Source organism: Bactrocera tryoni, chromosome 3, assembly GCF_016617805.1.
Source record: "Bactrocera tryoni isolate S06 chromosome 3, CSIRO_BtryS06_freeze2, whole genome shotgun sequence".
In the NCBI taxonomy this organism is placed as follows: domain Eukaryota; kingdom Metazoa; phylum Arthropoda; class Insecta; order Diptera; family Tephritidae; genus Bactrocera; species Bactrocera tryoni.
Window position 1 is genome coordinate 21,857,895 of NC_052501.1, and position 15,723 is coordinate 21,873,617.

Sequence of the window (15,723 nt, forward strand, 5' to 3'; positions counted from 1 at the left end):
GCGAATGCCAACGAACCAACGAAGGTGCACAAGCCGCCGAGTGCCAACGACGAGTGTCGAAGTGGCAAACGGCGGCGACAGCGGCAAAGCTTGTCTGCATAGATTTAGTGGCGAGCGAGCGCAAGTGTGGCGACCGCATTGAGCGAATTTCGTTGCACTTTTGGGAGGGCAAAACCAGAAAAACCGCTCGCATGCCATTCGATTTCCTGGTACAAGGCGAGCGCTCGTTTATGTGAGGAATATATGCATGTGTGCTTATGAATTGCTGGCTGCAATGTATGGATGCCGGTGGCGTCGCTGCTGCAACAGTGGCTGCTGTGTGAACTTGCCAAACTGGCTGCTGCCGGCGCTGCCACTGCTGCTGCTACAGTAGGGTCCCTCTGCACTGCCGCGGCCGTCGAAAACGCCAACCAACATCGCCACCTACTGGCTTTGGTTAGACCAGCGTTTGCGTTGACTTGACTTGGTGGACTGGTTGGTTCGTCGTTTGCTTGCCTGTTTGAATGGTTGGCCATGTTCGTGCGTTCGCCTGCTGCCAGAACACAAACAGTTTGTGCGGCAATTGCGAAATGGACGGTTCGTTGTTGCGGATAAACGTGTAATGGCGCGAGTTGCATTTTTTCGGCGAGTTTATGTGAAGTGCGCTAATGGCATATTATTCCAAAATATTTATTGTTCATAATTTATGAAAAAAATTAATACGTTCAACTGTTTGAAACGGCGAATTGCGAAAAAATTGCAAATGATATCTGCTCTTTGAACAGCAATTTCCGCTTGCTGTGAAGTTATGTTTGAGCATTGCCAGTAGAAGACGAAGTTTATAAGCTGGCGTGCGAGGCAGAAGAAATTCAAAGCTGTTTGGCAAGTTCTGCGCCATAAAACTGCACACAAAGCATATGATATACGTTATATAAAATACAGTTGCAAGTGGCAGGATTGAAATAAACTGCAAAATTTTCCAGAAAATATAAACGAAAGTTTTCATAAAAAAATTTTTAACAAAAAAAAAAATTAAAAAATGTTTAAATTTATTAAATTAACTTTTAAATAAAAAATTTCAAAAAGTTTCCAAAGAAATATTTGTGAGACGTTTAATTTTTTTGTATGTGAAAATTAAAAAAAGAAAATCAAAATAAGACTTAATTCGAGTCTACATCAAATCACTTGGCAGCAACTATTGTAAAATCGGCCTACAGCATCAATCATCTTAACAGCTGTTACATTCTAAAGGTTAATTTTACAGCAAATTACAACTTACTTTTATATTAAGCGCTAACAAGCAACGCCTACCTCTTTACCATATATATTCTTAATCTACATACCTTTTCACTTAACAAGCAACATTATGAACGCCTAGACGTTTTTACCAACAGTGACCCCAAATACCTCACACCATTACACAAAAACACAGGCAAATACAATATAAACCTTTCGCGCAATCCATCTACTTCGCTGCTATGATTTTTTCTTACATCCTTCTTACATCCCTTAATATATGTATATGTATATATATACGTAGGAGTTGCTGATTTGTCAGCACTTTTTAAGGTTTAGTTAACATTTTCCGGCTTTTCAATGATTGCTTTTATTAACGCTTACCTTTGCTGTTTGCATTTCGCAACTACCTTCGATTCCTCGCTGGGCCTTGCAGGCCTTGCATTTACTTACATTTATTTTGATACATATAAATACATACATACATACATACCAGCATTTGTAGATACTTTCCATGCCAGTTAGCGTTCTACCCACTCAAGCTCCAACTCGTTGCCAACTTTTTGCACGCTTCCATAGTCCAGCCACACTCACAAACATATAACCCTTGCTTGACTAGCAAGGTAACTTATTGCCGGTCTGGTTGTTCGCTGGTTACTGGCTGGTTGACCGGCTGATTGTCGTTACCGTGGTTACGACAGAGTTGAAACGATTTAATAAATGTTGTTAACCCTTGAGTGCTTGGTTATATGAAACAATTTCAAAGTATACCCAACGTTTGCGAATTAATTGAAGGTCAAAAGTTTCAGTTATCTTTCAGTTATAATTTTGAATACTACATAACCGATTTTATTGAAATTTTATTTTAGTACCAGAAAACTAAGCGACATAACTATTAGAAACTATGAAATGGCAAATAATAAATATTGGAATGGTTCAAACTATTTTAACTAAAAAAGAATAATAAGCTGAGAATAAAAACAGTTCGGCCTGGGAGGCATAGGTGAGATCTGAGATCAGTAACGGTAACTATTCGTTTGCCAGGCATTGTCTATGACAGCTAAGTTAAATACAGTACGTCTTACATGAGCGAGTACATTCAAACGATTGCATATTCGTGCATCGATGTTGTAATTTGAGGATCGTCAAAGTAATGCCCACTAAAGGTAATACACTTATCTCAACGATTTTTCTTCGAAACATTTTTCATAAGCACTTTTTGGGATGGCCTTCAGCTCCTTCATGGAATTTTGCTTTATCTCTTCGATCGACTGAAAACGTGTTAAGTTCCGATGATTGTTGACTTATTTGCAAGTCAAAACCTTAAAGATATGCCTCAACGGCACTTATAATGCTCTCCATGAATGTGGGATCGGAATTCGCACGATTAGATATGTCCAAAGAGACCTATTTACAGTACCTTTATTGAAAAAAAATCCGGATTATCTGGACGAGTCGAGCAAGAATGCGTTTCATATCCAAAATATCGAACAAAATCATTCAAACGGACTCGCGAGAGTTGTCGAGCTCTCCTGCCATTTCTTTAATACTTGCCTGCTTTTCAAGTACCATTTACTTCACTTTTTTATTATTTTCATCAGTCGAAGAGGTCGAAGATGTTCCAGAGCAAGGCATGTCTACAACGATCTCTCGACCGTCTTTGAAGGCATTGCACCACTAGTAGACTTGTGTTTTTAATAAAACTGAATCACCGTAAGTCCTTTCCAACATTCGCAACAATTTCGCACACAAAATTTGAAAAAATTCTTTTTTCGATATTTTTATCCATTGTGAAAACGTAACGCACTACTGAGGTGTACCGACTGAAGCAGCTGGTTGCCAGATCCTGCTCTTATTTGGTATAGTAATTAAGGACAGTCCTACCAACGACATACATTTCTTAAATATCAGTTACCCGGGGAATTTAAATTACAATTTCTTGGTACCTTTTTGTCACAATATATATTCAGGCAAATATATTTAAAGATACACAGCAAACAGATTATAATATTATTGTAAACGTTGTTGTGACTGAACTACTTGAAGCAATTTTTATTCAACATCAAACCAATATAAACGATAGTGATTATCTTATATTAATTTATGACAATAATTGTAGAAAAGCTTACTCATCATTATATCAGCAATTTGAATACAATTTCTATGTATTGTGGAAAGACAATGCATTCTCCAAATGACCTAATTTTTTGTAGTTCTCCTCGTTATAATAAAACCGAAAAATTTTTCATGATATTATGATTTTCACCAAAATTAACGCAAGATTGAAATTAAATAAAAGTGTTAGATAACCTTAAAAAAAAAAACGAATCGGCAGCTGATTGTTAGATTTAATAAAAATGCAGCGTTGATAGAACAACGTGTCTTCCTTATTGAACAATATTTCAAATATATTGAAAATTTGAAAACCGCAGATCGAATTTCATACCATATATGGTCGATCTAGTGTTTTAACATTCTTAAGAGTGAAGAGATTTTGAATTGACGACAAACGTAAATCTTGCGTTAATTTTTGAACACCTTGTTTAAAGAAAAAATAAGAAAATAACTTTAAATTCCGTTGTAGCTTTACAAAAATATAGTTTCCAAATAAGAAATTGATTTTCATCGGTTAATTTTTATGACAGCTACATATGAATATAGTATATTAACAATTTTGCCGTTGCCGTGTGCAATAACCTATTCCAAATTTCGTGAAAATATCCTGTCAAATCAAAGAGTTTTCCATACCAAGGTCGAGGTAGGAAAATACTTTTCCAAAATTTTCTATCTATATTTCAAAAGCATTTATATTGATAGACGGCAGATGGACATGGCTAAATCGACTTAGCTCATCATGCTAATCATTTATATATATTTTTTATAGAGTGTATGATATTTACTTTTTGGTGTTACAGACTTCGTTACAAACTTGTTTTAATTTTTAGAAATTCAAAAATGTAAATAAAATACATCTTTGTTAAAAAATGCTTAAGGATAATATCGAAACTAGAGGGACTGTATGACGACGCACCTAGGAATCCAAAGGCCTACTATGAGACTATGATCTTCTCCTCCTTTTATATCTTCGTTTTATGTCCCCTACTTCTGATGAAGTTCATCAGTACAAATAGTTTTATCTGTGCAACCTCCAGAAAATCGTTATGTAGTCCTCGACCGATAGTTGCGATTCTTTTGTTATATAAAGCTCCGCATTCGCATAGAAGATTACAATAATTTTCGTTTTCTACACTGACACTACTGACAACTTCTAAAGTAGCCAATATATGACAATTAGACGGTGAAGCCCTTGCTCAGAATGATATAATTATCGAATCTTTTGTTTAAGAATATTTACAAATGATTTCCAAAACACGATTTCGGGCGGCCAAAATGAAAGTGATTCACTCAGAAACTCAGAAGAATTTTCATTTCATAATTTACACTGTTTTTGCTCTTGAATTAAAAGTATTATATTTGAATCAAATAATAATATATGTCCGACTCTTTCTCTTTAATCTTTATACAAAATAATTTTATTCATTTTAATAGGCTTCTTAATATTGTGAGCTTATTCTTTAATTTTTTGACGTAATTGAATCTCCAAACTTTTCTCGCAATAATTCGGTTGTTGCACGTGCTGTGTGGCACGTTGCCCCGTCTTGTTGGAACCAAATGTTGACAAAATCACTCTTTTCCGATTGCGGCCATTAAAAGTTAGTTACCTTCGATCTAAACCACTCTCCATTGACAGTAACGCTGTCACAAGCTTAATATTTTGCCTTTGAAAGAAGTGCGGGCAGAGGATTCCACCAGACCAAATCGCACACCAAACTGTTAATTTAGGTCAATATAATGGTTGCTCATAAATAATTTGTAAATTTCTTCGGACCGAATCGACAGTTTTGTTTTGTTTATTATCCGCGTCACTCAGTTCAAGGTGAACCTCGGAGAAGATGATATTCTCAAAAAAGATTGTTATCGTTTTCAAGTTGTTCCAAGGACAACCAACAAATTCACGACGTTTACGTCCAATGGCTTCCGTTCATGCGTGAAAACAGTTTTGTGTGAATGCAAGTCGAAATCCTTTCTCAAAATTTGCCAGGTTGTGGTTTGAGACAGTCCCTATTCTTGAGAACGTCTTTGAATCGACAAATTGCGCTCTTTAACAGCACTTACCTGAACGACAGGAATATTTTCAATACTTCGAAAGATGGTTTATTTCTTATTGGTACTTGAACATTATGTACGGAAAATTTACGCTGGAAATTTTCAACAATTCGACGAATAGCCAGCACAGGTGATTGATTACTACGTTAAAAACGTCTAAAAAACTATTTATGATGAAGATTCTTAAGGACTTGTATACAGTATACCTATATTTATATCATTTTAAAAAATCTTGATCAAGTTAAGTTTTATGGTCTAAGAAAAATGCATACACTTAACCACTTTCAAAATGAGAGATTAGAGACCATTATCTTTTGTCAAGATTGCAGAAAACAGTGTGTTTGGTCACATGTTGACTGGTTGACGCAGTGTCGATTACAAGTGCACTTAAGCAATTCGCAAGCCTGATTAATGATACTCGATGGCGAGTGCCAAGCATGTTACAGGGATGATTTATGAGTTGTGTAGTGATCTCATAAGCTTTATGAAACTCAAAGAAAATTGAAATAATCCATGACAGGCCGTGGGGTTATCAGCGATTGTAAGGAGAAGAGATTGTCGTTGCACATATTGGTTGTGTTCAAAAGGGTTGTAAAATCGACACGACAAAACCGAAGGTGGTGAACCGATTGGAGATCATTAATCAAATATGAGCGAATTCAGTCGTCATTACGAGTTAAAAATGGTATTTCTGCAGTATTTTTAGACTTTCGTTAATGAAAGAGTTGAATAATTTGGTAAAGCTGCAATTATTAGTTTTACTGTTACAAAATAAATAAAGATAGCTGGAAAAGTAGTTTACCAAAACCAGCAAAAGAAGATGAGTCACAATAGTTTTGAAAACTTAAGACCAGATGGAAACTATTTTTTGGGAGATTAACCTATCTTAGGACTTCTTCTATTCCCTTGTATTGACTGCGTTCCGACTTTTAATAGTCCACAGAAATCCCCGATGGAACCAATAAGAATTAACTTATTTTGATGATAATAAAAATTTAGAACTAAATATACTGAGAGTTCTCTTTGGAATATACCTGTAGCTTACTAGCCTCACTAAAAGCGAAGGGTTGCACCGAAACTATAATGCCCTTTGAAAATGCAAAATATTATCCTTACAAGAACTTTTATCTTTTCTTTGTATCATTTCGTCATTGCTTCAGGTCATGCCGAATTTCGTGAAAAAAGTTTTTTCCAGCATTTGAATTCGATCATTCAGTTTGTACGGCAGCACCAACATATGAATAACTTCTAGGTAAGAAAGGGACGGGTGCAAAATTTCATATTGATATCTCAAAAACTGAGGCATTAGTTCGCGACTTAGCTCATCACACTGATCATCTATGTTTGGACATATGTATATACTTTATAGGATCTCTGATGTTTTCTTCTGGATGTTATAGACATCATGGTATAATTAGTGTATACCATAATAATATTGGCTGAGACAGGACTGGCTAAGACCTCAGTCGGCCTTACAGAGACCCATCAGCATCAAGACTCAACTGCCTAATCCATTCTAGTTTCTGGAATCTCTCTAAAAATACTGTATAGTCCCAATTATTTTTAAAGAGCTGTCACTGCAGAATTTTTTGTTTTTTTCCAAAGAAGTGTTTGGCAAGTTTTCAGGACCATCTCAAAATTAAGTCCGTTCCTTCAATTACTTCATTGTCTTACGAGTTCTTTTGCTACGCATTCTTTCTCTAATATTTGGAAGGTTTCAGACAGACATTTTCTAGCATCAGGCAACTTTACTTGAAATGCATTTTTATTAAAATAAAAAAAAAATATTAAAAAGAACAAAACTTGAAAGAAGCCCTGCCTGCATCGAATTACATTATTATTCTCTATTCTTCCTCATACCGAAATAATTATCCAGTCTTGTCTTCGCTGAAATGCAGCTGCCGCACATTTTTTCCTCGACTCCGACTCGCTTTATACACTTGTTTGGCATAATCCGTTTACAAAATATTAAAAATAAACTACAACAAACATATTTACAAGTTCCAAGCAATCGCTAGGGACTGGAGGCAGCGAGCAAAAAATTTCACCAACACTTTTGTGGCGCGTTTTTTGCTGGCGATTTTCGGTTGTCGTCAACATTTTGCATATTTCTCATTTCAAGTCGCCAAACTGAAGTTGCCCCAATTGACCAAGCAGCCGACAACAAGCCGCAGAAGCAGAAGGCAGTCGAAGCGAGACACTAACAAAAACAAGAGACGCTTGCACCGACTACAGCTTGTTATGCGGCATGTTGCACGTTGCTTGCTTGGTGCACAAACACCGCATACGCGTTGTGCTGCGAGTGTGTGCTTGTATGAAATGAGCTGAAAGCCGGTTGCGACCAAAAGGACCACATTAAGAATTTGAACTGAGGTAAATAAATGGCAGCAAGCCGGCGGACTCTGCGGAGTAGATGAGGCAACATTATGATGTGCGGCGCAGAGTTTATAATATTTTTTGTGTACACTTAATATACATATGTGTGAGTGTGTTGCGTTTGTGTGTGAGAAACAGCAAAGAACAAGTTGAAAAGCAAGCGGCTCCAAATTTGGAGTAACAGCAAAGAGAGTGCTTAAAAAGCAGCTGCGACAACGCTCCACTCGAGAGACGAACAAAGGAGGAATGAACAACGTTTTGCGGTTACAATGTAGGGAATGCAAACCTACATACTTACATATATTCGTACGTACATATGTAGATACACATGTTTGTGAGGCCATTTTGTAGGAGGCGCTGTGAAAGCGACGAGCAGGGGCAACAGTGAATAACCAGAAAGTCGCCAAAGAACTTTCCACATGCTTACTTATGCACTTACATACAGGAAAATATACACACACAGGCATACATACACACACAGGCTTACATAAACACACAGGCATACATATGCACATGTATAAATAAAAGCAAACATACACTCATAAAAGGCTTGTAAGCTCGGATGAGTGCCACATCCACTGCATGGACTTTAGGCGGCACTTACTTCGTTTGCTGGCACTGCTTTTTCGCAGAGATGGAGTCATCTTTTCGGCCACATTTCAACGCTTTTTTCGTCTACTTCGGCGGCGTTCACTTTGCATGGCATTTTCTGACGTTGCTGGAGTTGTTGCTAATTTTTTGGTTGTTTGTTGATATTTTCTGCGACTTTTTTTTTGCATATTTTCTGGCTTGTATTGTTGTTGCTTCTATGGCGAGTTGTAAGCGCAAAAACTTAACGAAATTTCTTCGCACATAAACGCTATGGTTGGAGCGGAATTAAATACGAAGGCAGCAACATACAAGAATTATTCAAAAACGGGACAAGGCTCCCGCAAAACCATTTACTTTGGTTATGAAATTATAAGATTACTGGAAAAAAATTTAGTTCTGTGTACTCATAGGGTACCCTACGAAAGTGTTCTGAATAGTTTACTGAGATACCAATTCTCCCCTCCACATTGAATTTCCACATCAGTTTGCTATCCAAAATTACTCCCGGGTACTTGGTTTGTTATGTTTCTTAATTGTTAACTCAATCCTGTTGAGCTTCGTGGGTTTCCATGTCGGGATTTTATATTTCCTTGTAAAGAGTGTTATATCCGTATTATCGGAATTTATTTCGAGGTTTGCCGATATCGCCCAATGGTGTATGAGCTTTAGAACGTGGTCCATCATATTACTGATGGTTTCTGGGAACTTCACTAGTATAGCAATGTCGTCTGCATAGGTTTATGTGCTTTCCTTTAAAATTTTTTGAGAAGCTCATTTGCTACAAGTAAGCATAGGAGTCATATCAGCACATGCCCTGGGGAGTTTCTGTCTGAGCAATCTGGTTCCTGCCATCTGCATCTTCGACGTGGTACAAGGGCTAATCGCAACGGCATACGTTCCCTCTCAACCGGTGTCAGTGGTTTTATACAGCACTCCGCAGAAGGTTTGCCATGCGTATGATGACTAAGAGCTGCCACCACTTAATCCAGGGGGTTATGCGACTTCCTTGTCCGTTTGGACCTTTGTTTTCTCATTGACATAGACCAGACCCGAAACAAAGCATACTTAAACAAAAACTGTCTGATACAGTACCTTTTGAAATTTCGGCCAAGAACACTCATCAAATGTTGGATCCGTTCAGGTAAAAAAGTGGTTCAAGAGGTTTTTGACGTCCCGTTTGATTTGAGCTGAAGGCTCTCCCATCCAGAAAATTCTTCAGCGATCGAAACACGTAAGAGTCCAAAGGTGCCAAGTGTAGAGAATATGGTCGGTGTGTTAGCAAATCCCATTCTGGGAAAAATATTTCTTGGCGAGTAATCATCCTTGTAAGATGTCTCGCATTACCCTTTGTAACACCGCACCTAATCTATAGATCAATTTTTGCCCTTTCTGTTTGAGTGCATAACTCAATTTGTGCAGCAGATTTGAATACACTTAAGAACTCATAATGAGACAAAAGCTCAAATAAACGATAGTTTTGAAATACCACTAAACAAACAACATAACCTTGTTTGTTGGTGACTATCGACCTGTCGAAGTGGTTTAAGCTGGTCATCATGATCTCTTTCGCTTTATACTTTGACGATTGTTAAATAAATCACAGTCGTTAATGCGACTATGCAAATTTCGTTGTATAAAACATGACTAACCCAGATTTCAACCTTCGAAATTAATCCCTCTTCTTTTCCGTCACATAATTTTTACCTTGCTTGAACTTAATTTTTGCACTTTTGATAGTAAAATAATAAAATATGCCGAAAATGCTGTTTCCAATATTCCATTTTTGATACAGCACCAAAATAAACTTTTCCAAAAATATTTAAGATTTTTTGTTTAAACAAGCCTTACTATATCAACTGTTTAAATAATTAACGGTAAAGCGGTTAAGTGTGAAGTTGGCTGCGAAAAAATTCAATAAAATCCGCTGTTGTCATCAAACGAAATTATTTAGTAACGACCTAATGCTTAGAAAATTTTCTCTATAAATCTGATCTCATTAATGAGCATACTTGAAACTTGCTCGAAATAATGGTTGTTCAACATCTTGAGATGTCGGATGAAAACGCACCCTTTTTTAGCTCTGAGAATTTTACATCTGAAACTAGAGACTTATTTACTTAAAAAATGTCAGAAGACAGCTCTTATTATCGTTATGTTATTAAATCATCATTAGAATCTTGTCAGCTTATATAAAACAACATATAAAGACTAACTGAAATCATTATCGTACATCCCAACCTACATATATCGATTTTTTAATATTCACAAAGGAATGGTGGTATATAGTATAAGCATAAATTAGCTTCACCAGAACAACGACGTAGCGGTGAAACCAAAAATCAACAAAATATACACAAAAAAATACTTCTCTCCTACTCAAATAATGTATTCGACCGCTGGATAGTCTTTATAATATTTAATGATGCAATTTTCACCTACATTCTTACCGAGCACCGCCTACAAGCACAATATTCAAGCAAAGAAACACATACAGATATATTGATAAGTACACGTGCATGAGTTTATGGCAGGCCTTTGAGCCGATTCAATAAAAAATGCATTAGTATAATAGAGCAATATGGAGAAGGTAAAAAATAATGCATAGTTAATAACCGAAAAGGCTGAAAACTACACAACACAGTGCTGAAAATGGCGTAACGGAAATTTTAACTATCCCCACGGTCGGTGACCGAATTCGGATCAAACAGTTATTACACGAAATTAAGTAATTTGAGTCATTATTTTGAAATTAGTCAGCGCTCACACCACAAGTCTTCACAAATATCAGTACATACATATCGTGCATAACGCTGCATAGGAAAGTAGTAAGAGAAACGCCTAGGTGTCACATACATAAATACTTATGCATACCTTTACACAAGCGGTGCCATACCTATTAATGATGTGGGCGATTATTAGACTAAAAATTCGTGAGGGCGGACAAAGCGTCAATTTTCACCTTTAATTTTTTATGATTCTACGTATTGATTATATTTTTGGGTATAAAAGGACTTTTCAGTTGGAGAGCCAAAGCTTTGAACAGCAGAAAGCACGTCATAGAATTAATGATGTTATTATGTGTACAGTTATATAGGACTATGTACTATATACATACATATTTATTTATGGATATTTAGACACCATTGTTAATCACTTACTTTGAATGATAGTTACATGCTATAGACCCAAACAAAGCGAAAATATCTCATCAAATAAAAAAGTTTTAGTTACAAGAACTTGATTTTGATCATTGGGTTTATAGCTACAGCTGTTGACAGCTAATTAGAAACGCGCCCATTTCTGTAGGTGGCTGATGAGTACACTCAATCCTTTTTTTACGCGATTTTTGGTTCTGCCACTAATAGCGTAAAAAAAAATCGCGTAAAAATAGTTAGTTTTCCAATATTAACTGACGAATTGGTTCCGAATATAAAAAATATCGCGTATAACAAAATATACGCGCAAAAAATATTCAAAAACATTACAATAAGTTTCAAATTTCAGACTTATGATTTATTCATTCATAACAACATAAAAAATACGAAACAAAAACCATATGTAAAAGAGAAGAAAATAGAAAATAGGTAGATTTATTGAAAAAAACCGTTGAATGCTATTTAATCACTGACATTATCCGTAGTGGAAATTATTCTTAGCCGCTTATTTTGATGGCCGGCATTGATATCACTAGAATTTGTGTCAGAATCAATAGTAAGAACTATGGATTGATGTTCTGATTGACTTAGCATCTCCGACTGAGTTTGCACCATAAATTCAGTTAATTTTGTTTGAATGCTTCTTTTTGGACCCAATAAATTCCGATGTAGTTCTTTATATCTTAACATGCAGAGACTCAATTCTTTTTCAAAAATTCGTGCACCTTCGGCATCAGAATCATTTGCTACAAAATAATTTTCTAATTCTGCTGCAAGTTTAAGATCAAGCAAAAAACGAAAGAAAGCAATCGCGTTAAAGTGAAATAGCGTAAAAAGAGTTCGCGTAAAAAAAGGACTGAGTGTATAATGATAAAAATTTTTGATATACCGTTATTTATATTCCTAAAAGTCTTGCTTTGTTCGTGTTACTCTATATACTATAAAATTCACTTTGTTTTGTAGTTGTGAGGTTAAAGTTCTTTTAATTTTTCCGCAAATAGTAAATGCGTTACGATGTAGAAGGTGAAAAAGGTGCGACAGCTAATTAGAAACAGTTATTTAAAGAATTAAAATTCCTGAAATTGCATGAAGTTCATGACGAATACAATGTCCAAATAAACAAATGAACATTTGCCCATCATTTGGTCAAATCTGGACTTTACGGCAGGGCAGCACGCAGGAACCAACTTCTGACTAAAATTCGAAGAAACGATGCTAGACTTTGCCAACTCTTATTAGTCTAAAACAACAAATCAACGGAAGTATGTCGTTTGAAGCGATGTAACAAAAATTAATCCTTAAGTCCGTATGGTCGAAGGTATGTTCGCCGTCCAATAATTCAAGAATTTGATCCTCGCTATGTTCCACGCCTAGTTTAGTATAGTGGACGATCAATCACGGTGTAGGGATGTTTTATCTGGAATGGTGTTGATCCACTCTATAAGATTGATGGATTTTCAAACAAGAAAAAATATGTCGACATCCTAAAAAATGTCATGCTGCCATGGGCTGAGGAAAATGTGCCTGTTAAAAGGAAGATAACAGTTCAAAGCATACGTCTAAGTTGACGCAAAAGTTTTTTAATGCAAATTCTAATGTTTTGGAGTGGGAATCGTCCAGCTCAGACTTAAATCCTATAGAACATCTTTGGGTGATGTTGAAAGAGCCATAAGCACCAAAAATATCCCAAATATGGATGTTATTTGTGATGAAATTAGAACGGCATGGCAAGCTACACCATTAATGCGCTGTCAGAGTCTTATAACGTAAATTCGGAATCGATATGAAGCAATATGAAAGTAAAAACGATAACCAAAAAAATACTAACTGAAAGTAAGCATATTTTTGTAATATCATTATTTGTTGTTGATAAAATATTTTCGTTTCTAATTAGTTGTCGCACTCAAATCGTGGACTTTACATGTTTTTGTTAAACCCTTCAAAACAAACACGAATTTAAAAAAAAAATTTTACTATTAGAGCTTAAGTTTAACATAGGTTTCAATAAAATAAGTGAAAATACAATAAATTTACGTGATTTATTGAAAATAACATCATTTTCTTCAAAATAGGTGTCGTTTCTAATTAGCTGTCAACAGCTGTATATGACATGACGGTCCGATCTCAAAATTTATTTGTATATTGTGGCATTGATTTAGACGACAATCAAAATATCGTGAAGCTATCTTTCCAAATAAAAAAGCGTTTTCATACAATAGTTGATTTTGAGCGTTCCGGTAAGTTAGTAGGTACTAGTTCATATACATATTTACGGACATAATGTATGCACGTACTTAACTAAATCGACTCAGCTCGTCACGCTCATTATTTATATAACAAACTAAGCTCTAAAAATAAAAAAAAAAAACAGAAAAGTTTGACTGTCACCGGATAATGTTATCCCGTCAATCCATTGAGTTTTTCGCGAAGTTGAGTCGATATGTTGTCGCTAGGATTCTCTGGCTAAAGTTTGGAAATAAGGCTCACATTATCAATAACTCAATAGATAATCCTTTATTTGTAACTATCATCGACCAGGACGATATGATAAAAGAGAGATATAATAATATTTGATTTTTTCTTGTAAGACATCACGAAAATAAAGAATTTTGTAGAAAATATTTGTAAGTGACTGAAGTTGTAAATAATTTGGAAGTTATGGCTATCCCATTAGAATTCCCTTAAATATTCAGTGTGAACTTAAGGTTCGAAAGGTTTTTCGGAAAATCGAAGCTCTCTAAGTTAATGGGTAACTGTTTAACATTTATATATGTATTCCGTAATTTCTTTCTGAGTGTTACAAACGCAGTGACACGTACAAACTTTTTCTTTATTTTTTAATACTATATGTTTCGAATATTTTTCCAAAGTTGAATGACAACCGCTTTGAAAGTATACGAGATAGAACCTTCGAGAAAGCGGTTCGTCAGGCTAGACGGTCCCCCGACGGTAGGCTACTACAGGGATTTTTTTTAATTCCATCTAATTTCTGCAAGGTGATTTGTGGTAAGAATTAGACCTGAAAACATACTGTTTTGGTTGCAACTATGCCCAAAACACATTTTATTTTTCCAAATCTTTCACAACCTACACTTACATATCTACTAACCGACGAAATTCTTATGAATAATTAGTTAAAATAGTAATTTTTTCAGCTGTCAAACCCTACGTAATCCCTTAATATATACTGCTCCGGGAGTAAAAATATGTAATAACATCCTAAAAGTAGTGCAGAAAATTATTTTTTCTCCTCTCAGTAATTAATTTTTTTACAAAATCCGCGTTATTTTAAGTCTATATTCTTATATTCGTAGATCTCTAATTTTATTACAAAAATGGCCGAAATATTTTACTAAGGCTAATTTTACTGAAGACACATTGTAAATAAAATTTGTATAGCCAATATTAGTTAACTAATTATTACAATATACACATTTCGTATAAATTCAATATATATATTGATATCAATTTGCTGTCATTTATATATAAAAATTAAAAAATCGTCTTTAAATTTCTTTTATTCTACGAATGTACATGTATGTACCATATGTACATATAAATATAATAACCAAAACGTCTCTAATCACTTTTGAGACACCCTTTCAATAGACAATTTTATATTATAAATTCAAATTATTTGACTCACCCTTTAGCGCTGCTATTTACATATGCATGTGTAGGAGTATACGCGAAGTCGACTGCACACTCTCTTCGCTCTCAGTTTGCCAACTCGTAGTGCGCAAGCAGCGCAGCACCGAAGCATCATATTTTTCACTTTTGCACAAACACTGAATTTCACACTTAAGACAACAACTTCATTTAGATATACACTTCTACACTTTCTACACTATATTTTTATGCACTTTATTAAGAACTTACAACTTATTAACACTTTATTTAGCACACAAAAATCACAAATTAATCACACAAACACAACTGCTGAAATCAACTAACAGCGACGCTCGCTAAAATGTAACTGAGTAGCGAAACATCTGACATAGTAAATGAATGGATAATTCCAATTTGTTCGGTTGAAGTCCTGGAATTATGATGAACGTAGTTTTATGTCAAATTATCTGGAACGACAACCAAAATTATGCAACGACATTAATGTGTGATTGAAATGTAAAATTTTTTAGGGATATTAATATATGGCATAACTAGATAAATTAATAAATTAATTACTCCCTTGAAAATATGAATTTGATTTAAATTCAAC

The 15,723-nt window shown here is 35.2% G+C and overlaps 1 protein-coding gene across 2 annotated transcripts in view; it reads left to right on the forward strand.

Annotated features, from left to right (window-relative positions):
• Positions 1-1,144: 1,144 nt before the first annotated feature.
• Positions 1,145-15,723, forward strand: part of LOC120772083 (semaphorin-2A-like) — a 258,240-nt gene continuing 243,661 nt past the window's right edge. For both annotated transcript variants that reach the window (XM_040100480.1, XM_040100482.1), the window contains exon 1: positions 1,145-1,230. The gene's annotated coding sequence lies outside the window, so the exon portion shown is untranslated. The remainder of the gene's footprint in view (positions 1,231-15,723) is intronic.